Genomic DNA, 15323 nt, shown 5'->3' on the forward strand with positions numbered 1-15323 from the left:
ACCTCACCTCACACTTATCATCCTATGCCATCTCTATCCATGCTGACAATCCCGTGCCTTCTCTTCTCATATCTCTCCTCACACTGAACATTCTGTGCCAATAAGGTAAGGTAAATTTATTTTTGTCTCATGATAGTGAATGAGCCTGAATTACTGTGGGTTCAGTGTGAGGTCAGGCTGGATGATTAAGCAGGTTGGGACTCTATTGCCTCCACCTGGTTCTGGAGGTCCATGGAAGCTTCCAAAAGCTAGTAGGTGGAAGGGTGGAGACCTCAATCTGCATATTCATGGAGGTCTGACCAATCCCAGCCTAAGAAGCCCTGGTAGTGTGGTAAACTAGCCCATAAATATGAGAGAGCCATATTGGATGGGAGGATCTCTATTGCCTCAACATGTCCTGGGGAGGAAAACTTGTTAGCAGGGAAGCCAGCCCAGCGTAAAGCCTGAAAGCAGCCACCAACCCACCATGTTAGCAGGTGAGGACAGTGTGAGTACTCCTACACCCCCTGGGCCAGATAAGGGAAGAGGGCAGTCAAGTGCATTACCCAACTAGTCTTCATCTGGGACTGCTTAGCTGCAAGCTCTTGGAATCCCCTTGCTCAGGGATGCCCTCAGTACAGTTTGCGTGAGGAGGAGGATTCATCCAGGGTCTGAGGAGGTACACCACCAAGAAAAAGGGTCAGTGCTGTATTTTTTTGTTCCTGCTAGTTCACTTTTTTTGTACATAGTTGCTAAGAAGTTCGCTCTCAAGTTCTACAGTTCCTTTGGCATCCCATATACCCCTAGATTCTATCCAAGTTTAGCCCATTAATAAAAACAACTAAACACCAGCTCAAGGACTGTTTACTGACGACAAATGTGAAAGTGTGGTAAATGCGTGTTGCCTGGCTGTGCAAAGCATAGGGGGACCCAAAACAAATCCAGCAGCCCTTAGGAGGGTAGTGCTACACATCTTTTCTCATCTATCTATCCATTCAGTCATATCCAATCCTTGGCGATTGCATGGACCATCACTCGTAAGCGACTTTTTCCATGAATTCTCTTAGCAATTGTTTTTACAGGGTAGGTTGCCAGGTCTTTCCCCAACCCCTACCATGCAGGAGATCACACATGGCCAGGCATGAAACTAGGACAATTTAAACAGGAGCCAATTAACCTACCAGCATGTCTTTGGAGTGTGGGAGGAAACCCACACGAACACAGGAAGAACATGCAAACTCCATGCAGGAGGCACCATGGTTAGGAATTGAACCCATGACCCAATTACTGCAAAGCAGAAGTGCTAACCACTAAGCCACTGTGCCACCCATTCTTTTCTCATATCTCCGGTTAAAGTAGAAACTATCTGTTGTATAAAAAAAAGAAATGCCATTATGTGTATACACAGGAGACTTTACCACCGGATGGCTGTAAGTAAGTTTCTCGTTTATTCCTCAGCTACCATAAGTTCTTGCTAAGAGTAAGGGTTAGATCAGGTTTCAATTGGCTGAGGCAAAACACAACTTACACTCACTGGGCACTTTATAATGTACACCTTGCTAGTCCCAAGAAGATAACCCTGACTCTAACCAGGACACCACCACCACCAGCCTAAACCATGGATACAAGAGATGGTATTCCGCATACATTGGTTGTAATGAGTGGTTATTTGAGTTACTGTTGCCTTTCTATCATCTCTAACAAGTCTGCCCATTCTCCTATGACCCTCTGACATCAACAAGGCTTTTTCGTCCACACAACTGCAGCTCACTGGATATTTTCTCTTTTTCAGACCATTCTTTGTAAACCCTACAGATGGTTGTGCGTGAAAATTCCAGTAGATCAGCAGTTTTTGAAATACTCAGACCAACCCGTCTGGCACCAACAACCAAGCCATTTTCAGAGTTACTAAAATCCTCTTTCTTCCCCATTCTGATGCTCGGTTTCAACTTCAGCAAGTTGTCACCACATATATATGCCTAAATGCATTGAGTTGCTGCCTTGTGATTGGCTGATTAGCAATTTGTGTTACCAAGTAATTGGACAGGTGTACCTAATAAAGTGGCCAGTGAGTGTACATGCCTAGCAAGCAAGGTCAGTGTTCGCTGGTTGTGAATACTAAATGTTATCTCTACGTACTTGTGAGAATGTGATTGAAGCAAAGTCAAGTTGTGTATATAAAATACAAACTGGAGTATCTATTCTAAAGCATAATTCTGAGCATGTCCCACTTGCTCACTCACCTCACACTGACCACCCTGTTCTTTCTCTTCACATATCTCCCCCCATACTGACCCCCTAGCCTTACCTTGCTGTGTCAGGACCTGAATCACCTCCTGGTGGCACTGTGGTTCCCAAACCTGAAGTGTGCAGTTCCAGTGGTCACCAGCGGGTGTCTCCCAGGAGATCCCAATAATTAGGCTCCATCTGATGTGAGATGCTGGAAAGGTATTTAACCCCTCCCTTGATTTACATCAGTGCTTCAGTGTTTTGCCTGTTAGCCATATACCTGCTCACTGATTGTCCTGATCCCTGCCTTATCTTGTACCTTGCATCTAGTACCCTGTATCCTGTTACCCCATCTCTGCTCCCCATGTTCCCAGTCCTGGTCATGTCCTGTTTGTGTCTGCTTCTCCCCCATTTGTATGTAATGTATTATAGTTATGTTGTTGGGTTGGCTTTGCTCCAGTGGCATGTTTATTTTTCACTTTTGCTTTGCTTCTGGTCTGTTGGTGTTGAATTGGTTTTGTGTGCATTAATAAACTTTATTTTAATCTTAGTCTGATTACAGTTTTCTAAGTAAAGCTACAATGAACTGGTCATCCCTGCTGTCACTGGATATCTGCACTTAGTATCCCTTACATCCTGTGTTTTCTCTTCTCATACAGTATCTCACTGAAAGTCACCATCCCTTGTCTTTTCTTCTCATAACTTCTCTTGCTGACCATTCTGTGCCTTCTCTTCACATACCTCCCCTTACACTGACCATCCTGTGCCTTCTCTTCTTCTACTACCCTTCACACTGACCCTACTGTGCCTTCTCTTCTCCAACTACCCTTCACATGGACTGTCCTGTAACTTCTCTTCTCATACCACTCTTCACACGGACCATCCTGTGACTTCTCTTCTCATATCTTCCCTCACACTGACCATCCTGTGCCTTCTCTTCCCCTGCTACCCTTCACACTGATCATTTTGTGCCTTCTCTTCTCATACCTCCCCTCACAGTGACCATCCTGTGCCTTCTCTTCCCCTACTACCCTTCACACTGATCATTTTGTGCCTTCTCTTCTTATACCTCCCCTCACACTGACCATCCTGTGCCTTGCCTTCTCCTACTACTCTTCTCACTGACCATCCTGTGCTGTCTCTTCTCTTACTACCCTTCACACAGAGCATCCTGTGACTTCTCTTCTCATACCTTTCCTCACACTAACCATTTGTGCCTTCTCTTTTCATATCTTTCCTCAAACTGATCATTTTGTGCCTTCTATTCTTACATGTCCCCTGATACTGACCAGTTTGTGCCTTCTCTTTTCATATCTCCATACACACTGACTATCCTTTGTCTTTTCTTCTTATATCTCCCCTCATTCTGACCATCCTGTGCCTTCTCTTCTCATATCTCCATACACACTGACCATCCCATGCCTTCTATTCTTTCCCCCCTTACCATCCTCTGTTAGAAACTGGCTCACCTGCTGATATCATTGTGTTTCCTGGACCTAAAGGGAGTAGTCCCAGTGTCCATCAGCGGCTGTCACCTAGTAGCCAGGAGGCTCCAGCAACTAGTCTTCACCTAATGGTGGTTGCTTGGAGGGAATTTAACCCCTCCTGTAAAGGGGGGTATGGTGAGCCATGGTTTTACTACTTCCTGGAAATTTTACCATTATAGCCTGACAGGGCTGTACATATGCTGTGGCCAAGATGCTTTGTAGCCGTGGCATTTCTTAACTTGAGCTGCAAAGTTTGACAGTCCACTGCACCTATCAAACTTGCCCACTGAGATCAAAATGGCCAATAAAATTAAAAAAATAGGCGTCAGGAGGGGGCAATAGCAGGACCCCCTTGTAAGCCCATGGTGAGGTCTGAGCCATGACACCCTGAGCTTACAACACACAAGATATGATTGGGCCCATAAAACGTTTGTTGGAGATTGGACATGCATTTTTACCACATCCTCTTTATATTCGTTGTATTTATTTACAGTTTGCCCTTTATTCACATACAAATGGTTCCTCCCTATAGAACAAGTCAAACCTGTAGGTCAAGGATTTTCCCAGCAATATACTTTAAAATTTTAGCTGTCAATTTTCATATTCTAGCTTTTTTCATTCATAAGTGAACCATGCAATAAATTTTTTTGTAAAAATCTGCTTTTTTTGCTAGAAAATTACTTAGAATTGACAATCATACATTTTCTGAAAGCAAAGGCCCTGAAGAATAAAGTAATGGCTTTTGCAATTTTTTATGCCACAAATGCAAATTTGTAGGAAAAAATACACTTTAATTAATTTTAATGTACACAAACACAATATAATACCCAATTTTTGCTAAATATACAATATGTTATTCAGAGTAAATAGATACCTAACATATTAAAAATTGTGCATGCCCGTAGAATGGTGACAGATTATGGTACATTAAATTACCTATAGGTGACACTTTAAAATCCTTCACAGGTTACCAGTATAGAGATACACATGAGGCTTGGTCCCAAAATGTATGCCTTCACTTCTAACGTTCTCAAGTGTGGCGCATTCGCCATTTAACTAGTTGCCCACCGCAGATAGCCGAATGACGGCTGCACTGTGGCCGGCCAGTTCTGGGTGGACGTCATATGACGTCCTCCCAGAACGCGCTCTCCTGCACGCCCCAGGGGGCGCAAACCCGGCGATCTCCGTGATCGCTGTGTCCTATGGACACAGCTGATCACGTGATGTGGTAAAAGGCCAATCACAGCGGCCTTTTACCACGTGATCAGCCGTGTCCAATGACACGCAGATCACCGGGAAATTCAATTGCCGGTTCTCGGCTGCACTTTCCTCACGCTGTCAGATCGTGAGGAAAGTACTGCCGAGAACCGGCAGTTGTCAGAGCGGGGATCGGCACCGATCATCAGGGCACTGATGATCAGTGCCCTGATGATCGGTACCCAGCAGTGCCACCCACAAGTTGTGCCCAGCAGTGCGCCTACTAGCTCCGCCCACCTGTGCCCAGCAGATCACCCACCTGTGCATAGCAGTGCACCCACCTGTGCCACTCTGCAGTGTCACACACCTGTGCCCACCAGTGCCACCTACCTGTGCCCACCAGTGCCGCCCACCAGTGCCACCCACCTGTGCCCACCCACCAGTGCTGCCTACCAGTGCCACCCACCAGTGCTGCCAGTCAGTGCCCAGCGGTTGTGCCAGTCAGTGCCACCAGTCAGTGCCCAGGAGTGATGCCAGTCAGTGCCGTCTATCAGTACCCATCATCAGTGTCGCCTATCAGCGCCACCTATCAGTGCTGCATATTAGTGCCGCCTATCCGTGACACCTCATTAGTGCTGCCTATCAGTGCCGCCTATCCGTGCCACCTCATTAGTACTGCCTATCAGTGCCCTTTAGTGCTGCCTATCAGTGCCCATCAGTGCCGCCTATCAGTGCCCATCAGTGCTGCCTCATCAACGCACATCAGTGAAGGAGAAAAATTACCTGTTTGAAAAATTTTATAATAGAAACAAAGAAACTTTTTTTTTTTTTCAAATTTTTTGCAATTTTTTTGTTTATAGCGCAAAAAGTAAAGCGCCCAGTGGCGATTAAATACCACCAAAAGAAAGCTCTATTTGTGAGAAAAAAATGATCAAAATTTCATATGGGTACAATGTTGCATGACCGCGCAATTGTCAATCAAATTGCGGCAGCGCTGAAAGCTGAAAATTGGCCTGGTAAATAAGGGGGTATAAGTGCCTGGTAGGCAAGTGGTTAAATTTACATGTGGGACCTACACATGTGTTCACATCTGTGTATGTGAAATGGTGATGCTTAAAAAATGTTTTAATTACTATTATTTTTATTAAACTTTACTTTTTAATCATTGTCTCTTTATTTTTTTTTATAGATCAATTTTCTTATTGCTATCACTAGGGAAGAACAACATCCCTTGTGATAGAATAGGTAGTGACACATACACTTTACCGAAAGATCTGTTTGATCAGACACTTTACAAGCCGGTAACCGAAACTGGAAGTACCAAAACCATCATCGTTTCCAGTTTCATTCATCAAAGAGGAGGGGTGGTTACCAGTGTACCTCCTTCTCCTCTGTGTTCACCAGACCCAATGGGGTTAAGTGGTACTGGGCTCCCTGATTGCACTGGAGAGTCAGGAAATGGCGGGGGGGGGGCCTTCTGCGTCCTGTAGAAATGATCCGGTAGCTGTAGAGCCACTTGGATCACTTCTACAGGAAAGCCCATCTCCGGTTGAGAAAAATAATACCAGGATCATAGTTGCAGCTGCGGCCATGATACTGGTATCACTGCTTCTCGCTCTTTATATATAAAGCAGTTAAATAGATGCACACCATAACTGTATGGCAATTTATTTTGCTAACAACCACCTTGTTTTGTTTTTTTATTCATGAAATACATTTTTTACCTTTTTCCATCTTTTTGTGTCTTGGTGCTGCTGAAGATTTTCACTTTCCACATTTTTCACACTTTCCTTAGAAAAATAAAAAATGAGCGGCTATAATATGTATGTTTTTTAGGGGTGTGGCCATAAAGGGGGTATGGTATGGGTTTTTATGTGTGCAATTGCATTTTGGTGCTGGATCCATGAGAGTTCAGTATGACTAAATACAGCCTTTTAGGTGTCAATAGAATTTTAGGCTCCATGCACACTAGTATTTTAAGCTCCTAGAAACTATTATCAGCATTTTTTCTGCTCCTAGAAGCTATTATCAGTATTTTTTCTGCTCCTAGAAGCTAAATATGTTATTCTATGTGTCCATGCACACTACTTTCACTAATTAAAGCGAAGTTCCACTCAAAAGACAGAAGGTCTGCTTATTTGCTTCCTCTCCCCCTCCACTGCCATATTTGGCACCTTTTGGGGGGGAGCGGATACCTGGTTTTGACAGGTACCGGCTCCCACTTTCGGCTCAGTTCGGCACGGCAAAGTGAGACTGAAGTTTGGCCCCCTCCTCCCTTCTGCAGTCTCCTGGGAACTTTCACAGGTCCCAGGACACTGCTGGACCAATCAGGATGCACAGCGTGACTCGAGCATGCCCAGTGGGCACCAGGCTTTGAAGCCTCAAGCTGTCACAGCCTGGTGCCCAGAGTTGAGATGCCGGCGCTGTGGAGGGGAGAAGGGATGGCGAGGGTGAGAACATCGCTGGACTCTGGAACACGTAAGTGTGTGTTTATTAAAAGTCAGCAGCTACAGTTTTTGTAGCTGCTGACTTTTAATAAATACAAAAACGGCTGGAACTCCACTTTAAGGCTGTTAGAATTTTTTGAGCTTCAGCATCTAGGAGCAGAAAAAAATTGTTTTTGTAGAGTTTTTTGGAGCGTTTTTCCAGCAAATAAAAACACTACTAAAACGCTCCTAACAGCTTTTTTTATTTCCTCTACATGTACTGTAAAAACACTAATAAAATGCAAACGCTCATAAATGCTACTAAAAAATGCTATTACCAGCGTTTTTTATCCAGTGTTTTTCCAACGATTTTTGAGCTTACGAAAATCGCTAGTGTGCATGGAGCCTTAGGGAATTGGTTAAGTGTTACATTATGGTTAGGCCAAGTTTCTGTAGATACTTTTTTAAAGCAGAATACAGTGAAAAAATAAAACCTTGGTAACAGCAGGCTCTTTATTGTAATAGAGATATGCTATGTCTCTTCTGCAATAAAACAAGCTCACTGTTTGCAATCCTCTTTACAATGTACACTGAGCTGTGCAGACCTTGTGTGTACTCTCAGGATACCTCGGTGCTGGAATAAACAAACACTTGTACACATGAAAGGGAGATATGTCATCCTGCTCTGGACAAGCAAGAAGGCCAAAGACCTTGCACCCATGGAGAGGATGATAGCATCAGTAAAACAGCTTGCAGATGTCGCACATCGCTGGAGTGGAGAGTATTTGTGTACATTAGTTCCACTTTAAGGTCAGGGAGATGGATAGATGTTGGGTCAGTGGCTCTTTATGGTATTAATGTTAAAGGGTTTGTGATATGGAGGGCCCAAGATTACCAGCAAGCTAATTATAAAATTAAATATTCTTTACTGGTCTCTTCAAACAGGCAAACACTAATAGCTTTTCTTCAGTAAAATAAAGGCAAATAGCTAGTCTATAGTCCTGGTATAATGAAGACCACACAAAATGGTTCACTGCCATTATCTCAGTTGCACACTGGGGTTTAGGGTGTGGTTGGCCTCCACGGAGGCTTGGAGCTGCACCTGCATGGGCTCTTGCTGATATGCCTGAGCTTCCTCGTGGCAATGGTTAGCTTCCATGGAGGCCTGCTGTTAGGCTGCTATAGCCTGAAACAGAGCTTTCAAAACCTCTTCCATGCTGCCTTCAGAGGTCTGCAATGTTCAGCTGCCCTGCCCCAGGACATGTAAAGAATGTGTGCTGGCCCTTTAAATGTCAGTATTACTTTGGCCCCCACATGCTTGTATGCATGCTTGACAATGCCAGGGAAGGCTCCTAATGAGATGATGGATGGTGTCCTGGGTATTTTCTCCCAGATTTGGACCAGGGCATCACTGAGCTCCTGGACAGTCTGAGGTGCAACCTGGCGGCGTCGGATGGACCAAAACATGATATCCCAGAGATGTTCCATTGGATTTAGGTCAGGTGAGTGTCGGGGCCATTGGTATCAATTCCTTCATCCTCCAGGAACTGCCTGCATACTCTCGCCACATGAGGCCGGGCATTGTCATGCATCAGGAAGAACCCAGGACCCACTGCACCAGCGCAGGGTCTAACAATGGGTCCAAGGATTTCATCCCGATACCTAATGATAGTCAGGGTGCCATTATCTAGCCTGTAGAGGTCTGTGCATCCCTCCATGGATATGCCTCCCCAGACCTTCACTGACCAACCACCAAAACGGTCATGCTGAACGATGACACAGGCAGCATAATGTTCTCCACGGCTTTTCCAGACCCTTTCACATCTGTCACATGTGCTCAGGGTGAACCTGCTCTAATCTGTGGACCTGCCAATTCTGGGGTTCAATGGCAAATGCCAGTCGAGCTGTAATTTGCTGCCCATGATTAAATAGCAGACGTGGTAATGCATGTGGTCAGAATAGCACCAATTGCACAGCTCCTGATGTACACAGCACAATGTCTTTTGGCACACTAACTTATGAAGGTTGGTGCTCCTTGTGACTCTGCGTGCAGCCTTGTACTGCCATCTGTTGGTGTGTTACCTCTATACAAGGCTTTCAAGACCTTGCATGCCATGATTAGAGAGGAGAGATATACGATGTGGGATAACAACTGCTTTGGCTCCAAGGCTGTAATGTAGAAGAGCCTGCACACAGGATGTACAATATCTGCTCTGGCTCCAAGGCTGTAATGTAGAAGAGCCTGCACACAGGATGTACAATATCTGCTCTGGCTCCTGATATTGTACATCCTGTGTGCAAGCTCTTCTACATTACAGCCTTGGTAGACCTTTCTTCCAGCCTTAGAGTAGGGGAAGGCTAAAACCCTGCCGATATTTTTTATCTGTGTCCTTGTTACAGATTCACCCTTTCTGTCTGGTGAATCCATTGTCAGCAGGAAGAGAAGTGAGGATAAATCATTCTCAGGAGATGAAGTAAGGATGAATATCTCTCAGTAGAAGAAGCTAGGGTAAATCTCTTTTTACAGAGCCCCAGAGAGCAGAAAAAACCTGTCAGGAGTTTTAATCCTTCCCCACTCTATCCAAAACTGGAAAAAAGTTTTTGACTTGACACACTTTAATACATTTCTTTAGTAGCATAAAGCCAGGAGATCTCCACCCTGACTTAGCCAATCCCTATTTGACAAGTTCAGAGAGAATGGAAAATAAAGAATAGAATTCTCGGGTTGTGGCTGCCTGAGATAAACAACCATTCTACACTGCTGATCCCAGGGGATTAATGTTATTGTGGTTCTGTCATGAGAGACGTGAAGGTGCCACCACAAGCTTTCCTCAGAAAATGTTAAATGTCTGGTTGTGTTTGATTTGAGTAATTTTGTGTTATACACCCACAACAATCATGCATTGTGATCAACAACATTTATCCTGCCATCCTAAGTGAGTGGTTGGTGATAACATGACTGCAGAGATTGTGGAATGCCGCAGTCATACAATGGTTAGATGGATTTTCTAAACATTAGAGGTCATCGTGTTGATTCCACCTGTTAGTTCTTTAGTGCAAATTAAAGGATACGTTCACCTTTGTAAAAAGTAATAATACATGCACATATTTTTTCAAGAAAAAAATATGTTTTTATTATTTTTTGCAACAGTATCCCAGCTGCAATGTCAGGCTTCCTTCAGACTCTTCCTATAGCTCAGAGGTTGTACCTCTGTATCATTTTCAGAGCTGCAGAAAGTGTGAATGGACTAGGACTGCGCTCATCAGCACCCTCGCAATCCATTCAAAATTACAAGCTGTCTGCCACAGTGGCAAATGGGACCTGTAACTCTCTCAATTATAGATTCTTGTGAATGAAGGACACAGCTGTGCAGGTGGAGCTTTACACAGCCATGCTGATTTTGAAACGTGACAGCGGGTTTGGGGAAAAAAAATTTATACACTCACCAGCCACTTTATTAGGTACACCTTGCTAGTATTGGGTTGAACCCCCTTTTGCCTTCTACCTTAATTCTTTGGGGCATAGATTCAACAAGGTGTTGGAAACATTCCTCAGAGATTTTGGCCCATATTGACATGATAGCATCACACAGTTGCTGCAGATTTGTTGGCTGCACATCCATGATGTGAAACTCCCATGCCACCACATCTCAAAGGTGCTCTATTAGATTGAGATCTGGTGACTGTGGAGGCCATTGGAGTACAGGAAATTCATTGTCATGTTCAAGAAACCAGTTTGAGATGATTTGAGCTTTGTGACATGGTGCATTATCCTGCTGGAAGCAGCCATCAGAAGATGGGTATGCTGTAGTCATAAAGGGATGAACATGGTCAGCAACAATACTCAGGTAGGCAGTGGCATTTAAATGATGCTCAATTGGTACTAGGGGGCCCAAAGTGTGCCAAGAAAATATCCCCCACACCATTACACCACCACCAGCCTAAACCATTTAAACAAGGCAGGATGGATCCATGCTTTCATGTGGTTTACACCAAATTCTGACCCTACCATCTGCATGTTGCAGCTGAAATCAAGACTCTTCAGACCAGGAAACATTTTCACAATCTTCTATTGTCTAATTTTGGTGAGTTTTGCAAATTGTTGCCTCCATTTCCTGTTCTTAGCTGACAGGAGTGGCCATCTGCTTCCAGGTTTGGCATATTGTGCTATCAGAAATGGTATTCTGCATACCTTGGTTGTAATGAGTGGTTATTTGAGTTGCTGTTGCCACCCATGCTATCATCTCGAACCAGTCTGGCTATTCTCCTCCTCTGACCTCTGCCATCAACAAGACATTTTCGTCCACACAACTGCCGCTCACTGGATATTTTCTCCTTTTTGGACCATTCTCTGTAAACCTTAGAGATGATTGTGCATTAAAATCCCTGCAGATCAACAGTTTTTGAAATACTCAAACCAGCCTGTCTGGCACCAGCAACCATGCCACGTTCAAAGTCATTTATCCACTTGACGTCAAGCGTACACAAATTAGCAGCCTCACAAAACTGGGCTGTTTTCCGTGGGGCTGCTAATTCGCGCACCTTTGTGCAGTGTGCTCCCAACACAAAGACTGGGGTGTCGGTTAGAGCCCTGGATCCTGTTCTATTGATCGGGACCTGGAACTCTCGATTCCGGATCACATGATCGCTGTAATAGCCTCTGATTGTCTATTACAGTGATCAGTCACTATGAAGCCTGTCCCCCTTGTTTTCTCTCTCTGAATGGAGGACAGAGATGCATTTTATCTCTCTTTATTCTTTCAGGGAGAGAAACAAGTGTGTGTTAAAAAAAAATAAATAATAATATATATATATATATATATATATATATATATATATATATTTAAAATAAAAATACCTTGATCAAGGTTTGATCAAGGTCAGTGCCAGGATTAGTGTTTGGGTCAAGGTCGAGGTCAAGGATCATGGTCAGGATTTTTTTTTTTAATGTTTAAATTAGTATCAGTGGCAGGAAAAAAAAAAGCAAAATGCGCACTATTGTTTCTGGGCTGTACTACGGGTACAAACAACAAGTAACATACACATATGTGGTATCGCTGTGATCATCAGGAGCAGGAGAGATTATTTTGGGTTGCTCTTTGGTGGTTGGTTATGGTAGTAGCAAGAACTATACAGCTAAATTTGAAAAAAAAAATTACTATTTTGGGTTTTCCTTTGATAATAAGAAAAAAAATCTGGAGATATCCATTACCATTTACCACCAAATGAAAGCCCAATTTGTCCTAAAAAAAACAAGGTAAAATCCATCTGCATGCACAAAGTAGTTGTGATGATATGTAGTTTTGCTAACCCATGTCAAAGTTGCAAAATTGCACTTAGGCTTTAAGATTTGTTTTACCTTTAGACGTGGAGGGGTTAAATCCCCTTTCTTCCCTATTCTGATGCTCGGTTTGAAATTCAGCAAGTTGTCTTCACTATGTCTAGATGACTAAATGCACTGAGTTCCTGCCATCTGATTGGCTGATTAGCAATTTGTGTTACCAAGCAATTAAACAGGCGTACCTAATAAAGAGGCCAGAGAGTGTAGATCTATGTTTGACCCAAGCATGTTTGAATCCACTTTCAGTTGACTGACTCACTACCTCTATTGGACGTCTTTTCAAAGCATCAACTACCCTTTCGGTAAAATAATACTTGCCAAGGTTAGTTTTGGACATTCCACCTGTAAGTTTAAGGTCATGTCTCTGTGTTCATGATCTTAGCTTCATATTGAAAATACTGTCCTCCTAAACCTTATTCACCCCCTTGATGTATTTAAAGGTTGCAGTCATTTCTGCCATTTTCCTTCTTTCCTCCAGACTTTACATATTAGGTTCCTGAAGTCTCTCCTGATATATTTTCATCTTTCCGACCTTTCATCATTGTTGTTGCCATCTCTGGACTTGTTGTATCTAATCAATATCTTTTGTAAATGAGGTCTCTAGAACTGGACACAGAATTCTAAATGAGGTCTCACTAAGATCTATATAGAAGAATCAGGACCTCCTTCCTCCTGCTGTTGACCCTTCTAGTGATGCATCCTGGAAATCTAAAAGGACTATATTCCCCAAATAGGACATTTAAGGGACTATTACCACAACTTATAAAAACTTTTTAACATTTTTATTGTAGTACAAAATCAAGTATCTTAAAACCATTAATAAGTTTGAACATGTTTATCATACTGATCCTTTGTGATTCAAGCCCACTTCCGAACCCAGGTGTTTGAAATTTGGTCTGATGTTCAAACGTATTTAAGACACATAGGGGAGTAGCCAATGTGTTTACTTGCCGTTTACAACCTTCCTGAATTGGGATCCTTGCTATTCGTTATTCTAGGTAAGATACAAGAATGCTTCTGGCTTTTGGGGCTTGGATGATGTGATTTCTTAACCAGTAATTAGCTGTTTCATGCAGTATATTTGATGTGCCTCATTTGATGGCTTGGGCTGATTTTGATCTTTTAAATTTTAGAGCCTTACCAAATCAGTGAGATTATTATAATAATTACTATACCATATTTAGATGTATCTTTTTCAGTATCCATATATATATTTATCCTGCAGGTATTTTTATATATCTTCTGAAGTTTCTTTGAGTACATCAAAGTCCCACAAATATATGTTTGAAGTCTTTTTTGTACTTATGTATATATGCTATATGTATTTAGGATTTAGAAAAGCCCTAACGGATATATTCTATTTACTTCCTAGGATTGGCATCTGTGGGCCCCAGTGGTCGTTATATACATACAAACATACTAGTTTGCGCAGTGCTTTACAGTATAAAGGTAGACAGTACAGCTACAATACAATCAAAACAAGAGGATTAAGAGGGCCCTACTCATAAGAGCTTACAATCTAATAGGGTGGGGCAAGTGGAACAAAAGGTTATGACTGTGGGGGAAGAAGTGATGGACGTGATAAATGTCTATTCGGAGGCGTGATAGGCTTCCCTGAAGAGATGAATTTTCAGTGATCATCTCAAAGCAGCCAGAGTAGGGGATAGCAGGACAGATGAGGTAGAGAGTTCCAGAGGATGGGAGAGGCTCTGGCAAAGTCCTGGAGACAAACATGGGTGGAGGAGACAAGGGAGCTTGAGAGCAGGAGATCATAAGAGAAACGGAGAGGAGAGGATGGTTTGGGTGGTACTTGGACACAAGATTGGTGATATAGCTCGGGTCAGAGTTGTGGATGGCTTTGTATGTTGTTGTTAGTATTTTGAATTTAATCAGCTGAGCAACTGGAAGCCAGTTGAGGGATTGGCAGAGAAGGGTGGCAGAGTGGTTGGTAAGGTAGATGATCCTGGCAGCAGCAATCATTATAGACCGAAGAGGGGATAGCCTACAGAGAAGTAGGCCTATGAGAAGGAAGTTGCAATAGTCAAGGCAAGAGATAACAAGGGAGTGAACAAGTAGCCTGGTGATTTCATTGGAGATGTTACAGAAGTGAAGTCTACAAGCTTTTAACAACGATTGGATTTGGGTCAAAAGGATAGGTCAGAGTTCAGGATTACACCTAGTACCCTGGCTTGAAGGGAGGGACTGATAGTTGTATTATTGATCTTGATGGAAAAGCCATTTAGGAGTGCTCGAGCGGTAGGTAATATTATCAGCTTGGTGTTAGAGAGATTTAGTTTAAGAAAGTGATGAGACATCCATTCTGATATGTCAGTTTGTAAGTTAGTAATGCAAGAGACTAAAGATGTGATGTGAGGAGTAAAGAGATAGATTTGGGTGTCATCGGCATAGAGGTGGTATTTGAAGCCATGGGAGGTTATCAGGTGACCAAGAGAGGAGGTGTAGATAGAGAAGGAGTCCAACAGAGTCTTGGGGGACCCCTACAGAAAGAGGTTGTTTAGAGGAGGAGACAGAGATACACATAACACTGAAGGAGCGCTGTGATAGGTAGGAGAACCAGCATAGAGCTGAATCTCGCAGACCAAGGCAGTGGAGTTTATTGAGAAGGAGCGGGTGGTCAACAGTATCAAAGGCCGCAGAGAGGTC

Source organism: Staurois parvus, unplaced genomic scaffold (assembly GCF_062004578.1).
Source record: "Staurois parvus isolate SC_StPar_1 unplaced genomic scaffold, SC_StPar_1.0 ptg000298l, whole genome shotgun sequence".
Taxonomy (NCBI): domain Eukaryota; kingdom Metazoa; phylum Chordata; class Amphibia; order Anura; family Ranidae; genus Staurois; species Staurois parvus.